Raw genomic sequence first — 14,969 nt, 5'->3', positions numbered from 1 at the left:
TAAAGTACACAATTCACTGCTAGCTCTTCAGTCCACAAATCACTATGCAAATAATAGATGCACATCATGATCAGTGACCAATCCTACAACTTTCAGTCTATCAGTGACTGGTCACTGTGTATCTGTTACTCAGTTCATGCACAGACAGCAAAGTGTGCAGTTGTGTTGCCTTCTTGTCTCCCATGTGACGTTTCATCACAATGGATAATCAAAAGAGGGAACTGACCAACGAAGATGAAATTGCAGCAAAAAAGCCCAAAAGTGATGATGCTGTAAGTGAAACTTGAATCAAATGTAAATTGAGTTACAGAAGAAATAGTTCATGGTGGAACTGTTGATACAGCCACCATTGAGAGGCTTCAGATAAGCAGCCACAAAAACGTACTGAAGGTGAATTTATTGACAGAAATGAGCAAAGTGGTTGTGACCCAAATGTCCATTGAATGGATGAGCAAAATGTGGTATACCCATACAATGGAATTGTATTCACTGATAAAAAGGACTGAAGTGCTGGTACATGCTACCACATGGGTGACCTTGAAAACATTATGCTAAGTGAAAGAAGCAATCACAAAAGACCACATAGATTGTATGATTTTATAAAATATCCTGAATTGGCAAATCCACAGAGACAGAAAGTAGATGAATGGTTGCCTGGGGCTTTGGAAGTGGGGAATAAGGAGTGACTGCTAATGGGTATGGGATTTCTTTTAGGGGTGATGAAAATGTTTTGAAATTCCATCATGGTGATGGTTGCACAACTCTGTGACTATACACTCAATCCTTCATATCCGTAGGTTCCACATCTGTGGATTCAACCAATAGTGGATCAAAAATATTCAGAAAAAAAATTGCATCTTTTCCGAACACGCACAGACAAATTTTCTTGTCATTATTCCCTGAACAATACAGTAGAACATCTATTTACATAGCACTTACATTGTATAAGTCATTATAAGTAATTTAGAAATTATTTAAAATATATGGGAGGATATGCATAGGTTATTTGCAAAGACTATGTCATTTTATATCAAGGACTTGAGCATCTGCAGATTCTGGTATCCACAGAGGGTCTTGAAACAAATTCCCTACAGATACCAAGGGATGACTGTACTAAAAACTAATGAATTATGTACTTTGGGTTTTATGGCATGTGAATTATATATCAATAAAGCTGTTACTAATGAAATACAAGGTACTAAATAAATACTAGTTTCATTATTTTTTCATTTTCCTATACACTTAAAACCAACAGTAAGAGAGATTTTAATACTCTTACAAGAAATTTTAAAGGTCACAGAGCAACCATAATTTTTCCCCTTGACTATTAAGAGTGTTTAATACAGTTTCAGCTTGCAGTCATTTTTATAGTCCTGCACTACCATGCAATGGAGGATTGCCTAGAATTTCTAGACCAGCTTAGCAGAAAATGCTTTAGCAATTCAGGGCTTAACCTTATTGTCCAGTTCCTTTAATTATAGGTGTGGCTTGACAAAAATTGCTTTTACTAGTATTGTCTGTGAGGGTATAGTGAAAATTAATGCTTTCAGTTTGAATCCTTATCTGTTTATTAACTAAGATTAAAACAAATCCAATCAGTGAAGCAAATATTCAAGCTTAATTATGACTTTCAAGTTACCTCTCCTTGACAGGCAGAATCATAAGATGGCCCCCAATATTTTTGCCCCATAGTGTAAAGACTGTATATGATCCCCCCACCTTGAGTGGGGTTAGTACCAGTGAATATTATAGGATACTCTCTCCCTTAGGCTACGTTATCTAAGATGCCATCATAGCAGACTGGAGGGGGGATCTTCTGCTGCCTTTGAAGACGTGAACTGCTATGTTGTGGAAGGGCCACATGGCCAGGGCCTGAAGGCAGCCTCAAGGACTAAGAGCTAATAGTTTAATAATAATAATAGCTACTACTAATAATAATGGCTAATAGCCAGCAAGAAAGTGGGACTCAATCCTGTAGCCACAGGAACTAAATCTGCCAACACCTCAAATGAACTTGGAAGAGAACTTAAAGCTCCAGATAAGAATGTAGCTCAGCCGAAACCCTGATTTCAGCTTTGTGAGACCCCAGATAGTCCCACTTGCCATGCCCAAACTTCTGACCTATAGAAACTGTGAGATAATAACCAGGTGTTGTTTTACATGGCTAAATCTGTGATCATGTGTTATGCTGCAATAGGAAAGGTATACACTTGACAACCAGAGCCAATAAAACGTTGACTTAGTTTTCTTCACAGAAATCCTGGTGGGGGCACCTGTCTCCAGAGAGGAGTAGCAGCATGTTTGCCAGCAGCCCCTGTGCAAAGTCAGGGTTTCTGAATCTCAAGGTTTCCTCTCCTATAATGCACCCCACTGTATGTGCAGCAACACTTGGCCCTTTTCATGTCACCCAGTGGGATTGCAGCTCAGAGAAATGATGCAATGATGTTTCTCTGGCTACTGCTATTGCTGTGAGTAATAAACTGTCTTTTGTCTCTGACCCAGAAAGCCTGTGTCTTCTGGCTGTTTCTATAAAACTGTGACAAGATACCTTGTTGCCTTGCTAGCAGAATAAAATCTCAAGCCCTTTCACACACAGCTCCTGGCTTGACATACACAACAATTTGTGTATCTATCCATCTGTTAATGGGCATTTGGTTTGTTCTCTGTTTGGCGGTTTTTAATAAGTAAAGCTGCTTAAACATCCATGCATAAGTCTTTGTATGAACATGTATTTCCTTTTCTCTTGGGTAAATACCTAGGTGTGAAATGCCTGGATCATTTAGTAGGTGTATGTTTATTTTTAAAAAGAAATTTCCAAACTATATTCCAAAGTGGTGGTACCATTTTTTATTCACCCCAAAAGAATATGAGAGTCCCAGTTCCTCCACATCCCTGTCAGCCCTTGATATGCTCAGTCTTTAAATTTTTTTTTTTTTTTTGAGACGGAGTCTCGCTCAGTCGCCCAGGCTAGTGTGCAATGGCGCGATCTCGGTTCACTGCAAGCTCCACCTGCCAGGTTCACGCCATTCTGCTGCCTCAGTCTCCCGAGTAGCTGGGACTACAGGCGCCCGCTACCACGCCCGGCTAATTTTTTTTTTTTTTAATATTTTTAGCAGAGACGGGGTTTCACCATGTTAGCCAGGATGGTCTGGGATCTCCTGACCTTGTGATCTGCCCACCTCGGCCTCCCAAAGTGCTGGGATTACAGGCATGAGCCACCACGCCCGGCCAGTCTTTAAAAATTTTAACCATTCTAATGGGTAGGTAGGAGTATCTCATTGTAGTTTTAATTTGTATTTTCCTAATTACTAATTTGCTAATATGCGAATGTCTATATATCTTCTTTGGTGAAGAGTCTATTCAAATCTTTAGTCCATTAAAAAAAAAAAACTGTTTTAAAGTCTTTATCTGCTAATCCCATCATCTCTGTCATTTCAAGGTCTTTCTGTTGACTACTTTTCTCCTGGTTCCAGATCGTATCTTGCTGCTTCTTCACATGTCTAGAGGTTATGTATTGTATGCTATAAATTATGAATGCTACAGAGTTGAATGTCTACATTTGTTATGTTCTGTACTAGAGTGTTGGATTTTGTTCTGCCTGGCAGTTCGTTTCCTTACAGATCATCCTGGTAGTTCCCAGGGTTGGTTTAAAGCCCTGTTAGGTAGATCTAGAGCAGCCTTTCTGGGGATTTCTCCACTCTGGCTGATCAGTACTTGAGCATCTCCAGACCCGTTCAGGCTCCGGTAGTTCAACTCTCAGCTCCCTAGTGTTCTTTGCTCAGTCGCATGGAGTCTTTCTTGTCCTACAAAGGAGTAGCTTGGTATTTAGCCACGGCCTCCAGGACACCCCTATGCAGATATCTGCAACTCCTCCTCTGCAAGCACTCTCCCAATGGGACTGTGCCCTGCACATTCTGACTGTCTCCATAATCCAGAGTTCCAATTTCTGTCTCCTCAGTTCAGCAGCAATGCTGTGCTATGCTGGGCTTCCTCCCTGTGCCACAGTCTGGAAAGTGCCTAAAGTCAGAAAGGGTTTGAAGGGACTCTCAGGGACCACAGTCTTGTGCCTCCTTTTACCCAATGTCTGAAAACTGTAATTTCATATATTTTGTCCAGTGTTATTGTTGCTTACTGTGGGAGGGCTAGGCCAGTATCAGTTAATCTGCTGTGGCCAGAAGCAGAATCCTAAGTGTGCTATATTGGGAAATTTCATTTAGACAGGTGGTCAGGGAAGGCTTCCCTGAGGAACAAATCATGATTGAAATGAAAAGCCATGGAGAAGTGGCTCACCTGGTCTCCTGAAGTGTCCACCTTTTGCCTCCCCACTAGTTCCTCTGAGATTTTTAGGTAAAAGGGTTATTAAGGTGGATTTAAAGAAGTTTTGTCTTATTTCTGGTTTTCAGCTAACTAGCAAAACTAAAATGTGTCTAGAGCTAGTCCCGGGTAATTTCCCCTAACTCTTCACAAGTTAATCACAGATTCACGAAGTGAACTTTTTAAAGCTATTTGTTTTGTTAGTCTAAGAAGTAAACATGCTAATGTGACTAACGAAATGTCTTGAAGAAACATTAAAGTTTGGAAATAATGTCCATCTCTGGCAAATAGTGGAACTTAGCCCTCCCAAAATACTACAGGTATCAGTTATGAAGGCTACAAGTTTGTATCAAAGAGGTGGAATGAAGGGACATGGGAGACTGGGTTTAAATTTTTGCTTTGCTTTTTTTTGTTTGTTTGGAGTGCAGTGGTGCAATCATAGCTCACTGCAGCCTGAAACTCCTAGACTTGAGGCATCCTCCCATCTCAGCCTCCTGAGTGTCTGGGACTACAGGCATGTTCCACCACACCTGGCTAAGTATTTTAGTTTTCAGTAGAGCCAAGGTCTCACTATGTTCGTTTCAAACTCCTGGCCTCAAATGATCCTCCAGCCCTGGCCTCCGAAAGTACTGAGATTACAGGTGTGAGCCACTGTGCCCAGCCTCCAATGCTTTTTCTAGCTGCCAACCTTGGGCAGGTCCTTTGACACCTCTGGGCTGTGTGTGTGTGTGTATGTGTGTGCGTGTGTTTTCTTCTGTAGATGAGGAAGTGAGGTTAGCTCCTTTCTGGCTTCAAGGCAGCAAGTAGAGGCCTTTTGTTACATGCATGTGGTTTCAGAATCAGACCTGTAATTGAACCTCGGGCTTGCCACCCACAGTCTGGGAGGCCTTGGAAAATGTACTGCTTCCTCTGGAGCCCCAGGTTTCTCTTTAAAACTGGAATAACTAATGTTAAGGTTATCATGAGGACAAACGATGTAACAAACCATGTGCTCAGCTCAGAGCCCAGCGCAAGGTAAAGGTATGTAACAGGCCACCAAAAAAATGAACCTCCTAAAGTAATGGGTGGTAAGTTAGCACAGTATGCCTATCTGTACTGCATTTGATGCTTCTGCAAGTCCTGGCTGCTAAGCATGTGTTGCCGTAGTGAATGTAAATCTTAATAGGAAAAGAATAATTCCAAGCACTTAGAAAGTGAAGGAGGCAATGATTTTTACATGTGTACGGATCAAACGGAATCGTTCCACTGAATGTGCATGAGCCATCTCCTCAGGGCTGGTGAAGGCAGCCAACAGCTGTTTCTATTTAATTCTTCAACTTGATCTCGCCCATTCCCAGCCTCCCAGCTCTACCAGAGCAGCTGGAAGTCCTCACAGATTCTTTTGTGAAGCTTCCCTTCCCAGGGCAGGCCGGAGCTAGCCCTGCTTTCCCTGTATGTTTGCTATGATTCCTCTAGTTTTGACTTGACCTCCTGTGCCTGTTAGTTCCCATGCAGTTCTGAATTGGTCTTTTGAGCTTTTAGCTATCGCCAAAGCCTCTGACTGTTCTTCTCTCAAGGTGGGAAGGAATGAATATGGGAATATGGGGAAACAGAATAAGCTTTTGTGGTGCACACGGTTTGTTGCAAACTCAAATTCATTGTCCCTGTCTCTTTTGCTAGTGGAACCTCAGTTTTGTTCAGGGTGGTAATATGCCCGATAAAATGTTGACTTCAACCCTCGCAGCTAGGGGTGGCCAAGTGGAGTAGTCTGGCCGATAAGATGTAAGGGGAAGTTGCCGAGTGGGGCTGTTGGGAAAGCTCTTTATAAAGGAGCTGTCTCAAAGGCTCATGCTTTTTTTTTTTCTCCACTTCACCAGGCACTTCACTGGGCCTGACTGCAGAAGCACTGCCTAGAGGTGTAGGAAACATCTCACAAAAATGGAGCTGAAGGCCATGGTCTCGGATGAAAGAGGACAGAGCTCAAAATAGGGTGAGTTACCCCTGGCACCATGGAGCTGCCAAACCAACCTTGGATGACCTAACTCTGGAATCCTTTTTGACATGAAAAGAATGGAACTCCTGTTTTATTTAAGGTAATGTTTAGTTGTTTCTTCTGTTATTTGCAGTATAATGCAAACCTAAGTGATACTACTTTTTGTGTGAAAATAAGATAAGTATTTGTCTCTGTCCATGGGAGAAGTAATAAACTCACCAGCATAGAATGAATTTAAGCAAAGGTTAGATAGACATCACTCAGGGGTGTTTAAAGGGATTCTTGCATTAAGTGGAAAGTTGAACTTCACAGAAAAGCAGAATGTTTATTAAAGAAAAACCATTTGGGATAAAAGTGGCTTATGGCACCTCAAAGTTAAATTTCAATTACTATAAAATAAAATTTCTTTATTATTTTAGCACTTAAGGAAGCTACAATTCTATGTGTATAACATATTTCTGTTTCCTACATTTTTTTCAAATCTATGAGGATTAAGAAAACATTTTTAAAATCTGTAGGATTTTAGGAAACACAGCAGAATTTTCATTCAGTGAATCAAGTTCACCTTAGTTAAAAAGTTGATTTTAAAAATCGTATCATTTATGACAGCCTGGATGAAACTGGAGGACACTACGCTAAGTGAAAAAGCCAAGCACAGAAAGACAAATACTATATGATCTCACTCATATGTGGAATCTTAAATGTGGAACTCACAGAAGCAGAGAGTAGAATGGTGGTTACCAAGGTTCAGGGTTGAGGAGAGGAGACTGGGAAGTTGGTAGAAGGATACAAAACTTCAGTTAGGAGGAATCTGTTCTGCAGATCTATTGTACAACATGGGATTATAGTTAATAACAATGTATTGTATACTCGAAAGTTGCTCAGAATAGATTTTAAATGTTCTCAGCACACACACAAAGAGATAAGTATGTGAGGTAATAGATATGTTAATTGGCTCGATTTAGTTATTTCACAATGTATACATACAGCAAAACATCATGTTGTACACTATAAATATATACAATTTTTATTTGTCAATTAAGAAACTAATAATTAAAAAAGTCAAACTTTCTCAACTATAAAAAAGATTGTTTCATGTGTAGCCTTCTGGGACTCCTAATTAAGCATGGTAGCTTGAACACATGCTTATCTTGGTTCCTTCTTAAAACCTCATTAAAATTAAAGATATGAAAAATGGATAAGCCCAAGGAAATGAAGAGAATGTAAGAGATAAGAAGAGCAGACAAGAACTTTTAAGAAATTTACAGAAGATAGAGAATGGATGTGAAAATAGTAGAAAAATTAGTAGGGAAAAAAAGGTAAAAATGAGTGCCTACAACCTACAACCAACATCATATTTAATAGTGAAATATTGTAAACTTCCTGCCTGTGATTAGAAATAAGACAAGAATGCCTACTATTGATATCTCCACTTCTACTCAACATTGTATTGAATGTACAATAAAACATAAAATAACACCATTTTCAAAAGCAACTCAAAACATCAATGTCTAGGGATAAATCTAGTAAAAGATTTTAAAGACTGCCATACAAAAAAACTATATTGTGTCATTAAAATAAATTAAAGAATATCTTTTAAAAATGGAAGGATTTACTATGTTCATGGATTGGAAGAGCTAATATTATAAGAGACAATATTGTAAAATTGTAATTCTTTCCAAATTAATTTGTTGGTTCAATGCAATTCTAATGAAAATCCTGGTAGATCATTTTGTGGAAATTGGTAAACTGATTCTAAACTTTATTTGAAAATGCAAAGACTCAACAATAGGGAAGACAGCCTAAAGAAGAACAAAACTTGTAAACTTATTCTTAAACCACAATTATTGTGATGGTTTTGTTGTTATTGTTGTTGTTTTGAGATGCAGTCTTGCTCTGTCACCTAGGCTGGAGTGCAATGGCATGATCTCGGCTCACTGAAACCTCTGCCTCCTGGGTTCAAGTGATTTTCCTGCCTCAGCCTCCTGAGTAGCTGGGATTACAGGCATGTGCCACCATGCCCAGTTAATTTTTGTATTTTTAGTAGAGACAGAGTTTCACCATTCTGGCTAGGCTGGTCTCAAACTCCTGACCTCAAGTAATCTGCCTGTTTTGGCCTCCCAAAGGGCTGGGATTACAGGTATGAGCCACCATGCCCAGCCTGTGATGGTTTATCTTCTACCAACATCACAATTTACTTGGAATTTAGTTTTTTATATGGTATGAGGTAGGGATCAAGATGCATATTTCTAGAAGATAACATAGGTACAAAATACACCAATTGTATAGGAAAATATTGATGTGTGTTCTTACATTAAAATAAAAAACTTCATTCATCAAAAGACCTATTAAGATAGTCAAAAGGTGAGCAGAAGAGTAAGATAAGATATTCACAATACATATAATTAGCAAAGGGCTTTTATCAAGAATATACAAATAATTCTGTCAAATCCATAAGAAAAAGACTACAATCGAATGAGAGACTCACTGATATTAAATAACTTTTTCAAATATACAACAACATAACAATAATTAAAAGCAGAGGCTCTAGAATAAGGTCATCTGAGTTCAAATCCTAGCTCTGCCTTTTACTAGCCTTGTTGTCTGCTATGAATTTCTTAACCTCTCTCTGTTCCTGTTTCCTACTAGTGATAGCACTTATATATTATGGTTATTGCAAGGCTAAAGTGAGCTAATACAAGCAAAGCTCTGAGAATAATGCCTAGCCCTTTGTTTTGACTACATACATTTTTATTTTTATTATTAAGAATTGGGAAAACAAATCTTTGTTTTCATCCAAAATTCATGCTTTTGACCATTACACTATACGGCCTTCAGGAAGTTTTTGCTGTTCAGTTCTCAATTCACTAAAACCTTGAATAATTTGCTGTTCATCCTCAACTCTTATCAACCTTTATATAAGTTGTATTACAGGATCAGTGCTTTATTATAAATCCACTCACTCATTTTTAAAGAAGCCTTGTAGTAAGATAAAGATAATAATGCCAGCTGGGTGTGGTGGCTCATGTAGCACTTTGGGAGGCCAAGGCGGGTGGATCACGAGGCCAGGAGTTCAACACCAGCCTGGCCAAGATGGTGAAACCACGTCTTTACTAAAAATACAAAAATTAGCCAGGCGTGGTGGCAGGCACCTGTAATCCCAGCTACTCAGGAGGCTGAGGCACAGAACTGCTTGAACCCGGGAGGTAGAGGTTGCAGTGAGCAGAGATCATGCCACTGGGCTCCAGCCTGGGTGACAGAGCAAGAATCCATCTCAAAAAAAAAAAAAATATATATATATATGTATATAAAATAATGCTAATAATCTTTATTTACTACTTACTGCATACCAGATACTGGTCTACACAATTTACATGCCATTTCTCCTTTAACTGCCATATCAACTCTTTAAAGTAGGTATGTTATTATCCCCATGTTAAATAAAAGGAAACTGAGGCACAGAAGATTTAAGAAACTTGACCAAAGTCATAGGGCTGCTAAGTGGTAGAGAGTAGATCAGTACTCAGCTCAGTTGCTCTCAGAATCTGCCATAACTTTTCTGTAGAAGTAGTCAGATAACAGTTCACCGATTTTTTTTTTAATATAAGAGTTTACATAGTGAAGCATAACACTGTTCTTTAGGATTCTCAGGGACACAGTGTAACTCAGAAAAATAATTGAAATTATTTATAATAGTAAACAATTCATATTATGTGTATATAAATTAACCTAAATAATATATTCCACATAGGCAGAAATACACTAAAATAATAACAGCAATTATTTCTGTTTAGTGGGATTAAAGGTAGTTTCATTTTCTTTTGTAAACTTTTTTGTTTTTCAATTTTTCTACAATAATTTTACTAAAAGAATGTTACTGTTACAAGAAAAAAAATCAGAGAAAAATTGTATATTGCCACAATTTCCAAATGCGAATTGAAAACTGTACTTTAGGTACACAACAACAGACAGCTGTTTTCAGTCCTGCTCTTTGTGTCTCATCCAGTGGCTCATTGTACCTCAAGGACAAATTTTCGGGTGAAAATTCTGTTTCTGGATGTCAGGGTCATCTCCATATTTAACCTCAGGCTCATGTTAGGATTGACTTCATAGACTGGGTCCTCAATCTTCTGGAATATGAAGTAGCGAAGCCACTTCTTGTTGCCCTTCCAGAGAGCCAAAGGCCAACAGGGAAAGAGCCATGCAAGGAAAAGGGAAAGCACTTTGGTTGGGTGGCAAGCAAGAATGTCATAGAGATAGGTACTTGGAAATCAATGTCATCGTTTGGTCTGCGGGCAAGAGACTTCCTCCAAGAGTTTAAGATTTATAAATGATGACTAGAGACCTTGGGGAGTAGGGATGGGTAATCAGTTCCTTGCAAGAAGGTGAGCTCTAGAGAAATGTTCTGAGATGGAAGAGGGATGCTGGGCACTTGGTTTCTGAGGTAAGCAGAGGAGTTTGAATGTACTCAAAGGAAGCACGATTATCCCAGGGTGCTCCATAAGGACCTGGAAGTATTTGGTAAGGTCCTATCCCAAAGAAACTAATTCTAAGTCAGAGTCTGACAAGGAATGGGGAAAGAGACAATCTTGGCTGCAACATTTCAAACTAACGCAGCCATAACTGGTATGGATGCCAGTTGAAGGTGCCATAAAGAAGAAAGTTGCAATAAGGTCATGATGTGAGCTGTGGTTATGGAGAGAGCAGGGAATCTTGGTTCCCTGAGATTTTTCCTTTCCCCTGCCAGTGTGATTTGGAAGATGCTGGCAGTGAGATGATCTTGCAAAAAAACCCTCAAAACTAACAAACAAAAAATCCCAAACTGAGGTCATATCCATCCACGCACCAGCTCAACCTTCTCCATCCTAGGACCTGATACTCCCACCATCCAAAGCAAAGCTCACCATTCTTCCTTCACTCCTTCCTGTCTAGGCTCTGGTTGTTTTTGAGACTTGGCTTATCTTTCTTAGAGTCTTAGGCTTATCATTCTTAGAGTCTGTCTAGATGTTTGTTTTAACCACATTTTTTATTTCTTTGGAAGAACCATGGCTTCAAAAAAGTACAGGGAGAGAGGTGGGGCAGAGTTGAAAAATGTGACAGGAAAACAGTGAGAATTTGGCAAAAGCCAGGACTTGGTGAGAGACAGGTGAGTCTAAATGACCTAGAGGTTTCTCTGTGAGAAGCTGGACCCTTGCACCAGGACCCTGGATCAAGTACCAGGGCCCTTGGTAGCTCCCTCCTGTCATAAATGGCTTTGTTCTGAGCACATTCTGACCTTAGGAGCATACAGAGTTCATCCATAGTTACAAGAAAGGAGAGCCAGTCTATGGGCACAAATGCCAGTAGATGACCACAGGGATTTTAGCTTTCTGTAGAGAAAAGCTCAGCACCAGATGGATGAACTCATCTATGAAAAACTGAAAATGTCTCAGTATTTATAGGTGGTAATATTTTAGGAGGTAAATGGCAAAACTAAAATTTATACAGCTTGAGGACATTCATTTCCAAAAGGCATAATGTAAAGGACACAAGTTGCCTGGTACGGGGCCTCAGTGTCCTGCCACGTTGTCTTATTTGCATTGATTGAGCAAACTGTTCACAAAGCATCCTGTAAGATCTGCTTCAGCTAAAACTAACTGAGAAACAATGGTCTTTTTGATAATTGTGCAAGATGGGAGGGACACGGATGCTATAGGAATGAGCTTCCTTAGTAATTGGCCACAAGATATTAATTTGTGATTCAATAATTACAATAGCCATATGGATGAGCCTGGTTTCTTCTCTGTGTCAGTAATGTGTTCCCCACTCTCTTTCAGCCGTCCACTGCCGTGGCCAAACCTTAGACTTTGTTATAACCGTTAACTCCGCAATTTCCACGATCTCAAGTAGAAGTGAACTCATTGTTCACCTTCCAGCACACTCTTCCTGGAAGCCTAGTAATCTTGCAACTTATCACATCTCTTGGTCTTATTGCCTTTTTACTGTCCCTTATCACTTAATGTTTTCACACACCCCATTATCCAGCTTAGAGTCCATGACCCAGAATTACAAGCACTCTCATCTCCTTTGCCTCTGTCTCCAACCTGCCTAGAAAAACTTCAACTTTGGCTAGCCACTTCTTTGCCTATTCACTCCTACAGCCCACAGCTGATCATGGTTGAAGAACAACACCCAGCCATGCTGGTTGGCCTCACTCTAAATTCATAACTGACAGCTTCATGTGGGCCCTGAGAGCTGCATGGAAATCCTGCTACAAATTCGCTAGTTAATTCACTAGCTAGCTCTCCTACACACCTGTTCTCACTTTCCTCAAGCCTCCCACACCTGCTTCTCTACAATCTCAGGTGAAGACATTATTTAACTTTCTTCTGCTCTCATTCCCAAATCTACCACCTACTCACCTCCATCTGGCGTCCCTCCTGTTGTTGGGGATGAACCTTAAATGTTCCTACCTCAGGTCAACCCTTCCACTTGTCCGATAGGTTCTGTCTGCTCTCACTTAATCGGGAGTAAATATCTAGCCATTCTACCCTCTGTACCCCTTTCTATAGGATCATTCCCTTCAGCAGACAAATATATTACTTTCCCCATCTTCTAATAAACAAACCTTTAACTCCACATTTCTGTCCAGCAATCGCTTCATTACTTTGTCATCCATTTCAACAAAACCCCATGAAAAAATGTGCTATACATTTGGCCCTCCATACCCGAGGGTTCTGTATTTGCAGATTCAACCAACTGAGAACCAAAAATATTTGAAAAGCAGAGAAAACAAAACAAAACAAAAAAACAAAAACCAGGTTGGGTGCAGTGGCTCACACCTGTAATCCCAACATTTTGGGAGGCCAAGATGGGAGGATTGCTTGAGTGCAGGAGTTTGAGGCTGCAGTAAGCTATGATTGTACCACTGCATTCCAACCTGGGTGACAGAGCAAGACCCTGAGTCTAAAATTTTTTTAATACAACAATAAAAAACAGCATGAATAAAAAATATAGTATGGCAAGTATTTACTAGCACTCAGCTTGTATGAGGTATTACAAATAATCTAGAGATGATTTAAAGTATATCAGCAGTATATGTACGTTGTTTGTAGATACTACACCATTTTATGTCAGCGACTTGAGTATCCACAGATTTTGGCATCTGAAGAGGGTTCTAGAACCAATCCCCCATGGACACTGAGGGATATCTCTGCTTCTCTCCAATCTCTCTCCTCCTACAATTTCTATACGAAGTCACTCTGATTAGGCTTTTGTTCTTAATACTCCACCTTTACTACTTTTCTGAAGGTCTCTAATAATCTCCACATAGCCAAATCCAAAGGTCTTCATCTTCCTGACCCATCAACAGAGGCGAAGGAGTTGAGAGTGCTTTTAACTCTGGATCATGAACTCTAAGCTGGACAGTGGGGAATGTGAAGACACAAAGTAGGCAAAGGACAATGAAAAGGCAATAAGACCAACAGATCTGATGAGTCGCAGGATCTTAAAACACATCATCACTCTCTTTTTCAAACACACTCTCTTCTTATTGTCCAGGACACCACAATCTCTTGTTTTCTTTCTTCCTCACTACAAAGGTGGATTTATCTTGAAGCTAAAGAAGCGTAAGTGTCAGGGACCCTCCCTGTTATGGGCCCTTTCTAAGGCCCATCTAGGAATATGCTTACATGCTCATATCTTTTTGGAGTATTTGCAAAGTAAGATATTTTAACATAATTGGTCAAACTTCCCCTCATATGCAGATGATCTGGAAGCTCCACTCTGACCCTTCTGATCTCTCATTACTGTTTTGTGCAATGTGCTCCAGACATACACAGAGCTGCTAGTGCTGAACAGTGCCCACCTCTGCAGAAACTCTTGAGCAATCACTGAAAAGTACAGGCATGCTAAAACCTAGATCCCTTGCCTTGAGTCAGTGCAGTTCTGAAGTGTAACCTACACGGCTGAGTTTCCCTGTGGATCGGAAAGAAACTGCCCTCTGGGATTTTGCCTGAGATCATGCTCTTGCTGGGTGTCCTCTCCTGCCTATTCTGCTTCCTGCACCACCTTCCTGGTCTCCTGAGGTGCTACATGGTCACGTTCACAGTGATCCTTGTCTCTGGGTCTATTTTGGGGATGTCAACCTAAGGCCACATTGATCGTCAACATCCTCTAACATCAAACAGAGACACAGCCAGACAGTAAGTGCACCCAACCTTGCCAAAAATGTCAAACCAGAATCTTATCAAGCTTCTAAATGCAATGACCAATTTAGAGGAAATTCAGCAGTCAGAGAACACAAAAAATACATGACGCATAGGGATTTGATTAGAAAAATACAGACTGTGGAAAACTCTACAGAGAAAACAACCTGATTCCTTAAACAAATTAATTACAAAAAAGAGATAAGAAATCTATGGATTTTTAAAAAACTGGAGACATATCAATTGATCACAACTTTAAATTCTGATTCAAACAAACCATAAAAATAAATGTATGGCATCTCATGAGATCATTAGAGATTTGGATACAATATCTGAGAATATTAGGACATTATTAATCATGTTTGCTGAAGTATGTTTAGGGCATTGTTATTTTTAAAGAATTCTTATGTTTTAGAAATACATATGGAAATATTGATAGACAAAATACTGTAATATGTAGAAATTGCTGTAAAGCTGCAGAGGAAAGGAGAAAGCGG

The 14,969-nt window shown here is 39.7% G+C and overlaps 1 pseudogene; it reads left to right on the top strand.

Annotated features, from left to right (window-relative positions):
- The first annotated feature begins 200 nt into the window (after positions 1–200).
- Positions 201–14,969, top strand: part of LOC100610506 (ribose-5-phosphate isomerase-like) — a 67,107-nt pseudogene continuing 52,338 nt past the window's right edge.

The sequence above is a fragment of the Pan troglodytes genome, chromosome 17, assembly GCF_028858775.2.
Source record: "Pan troglodytes isolate AG18354 chromosome 17, NHGRI_mPanTro3-v2.0_pri, whole genome shotgun sequence".
NCBI classification, from domain to species: Eukaryota; Metazoa; Chordata; class Mammalia; order Primates; family Hominidae; genus Pan; species Pan troglodytes.
The sequence above is the reverse complement of the archived record's forward strand: the minus strand, read 5'-3'. Positions and strand labels throughout refer to the sequence as shown.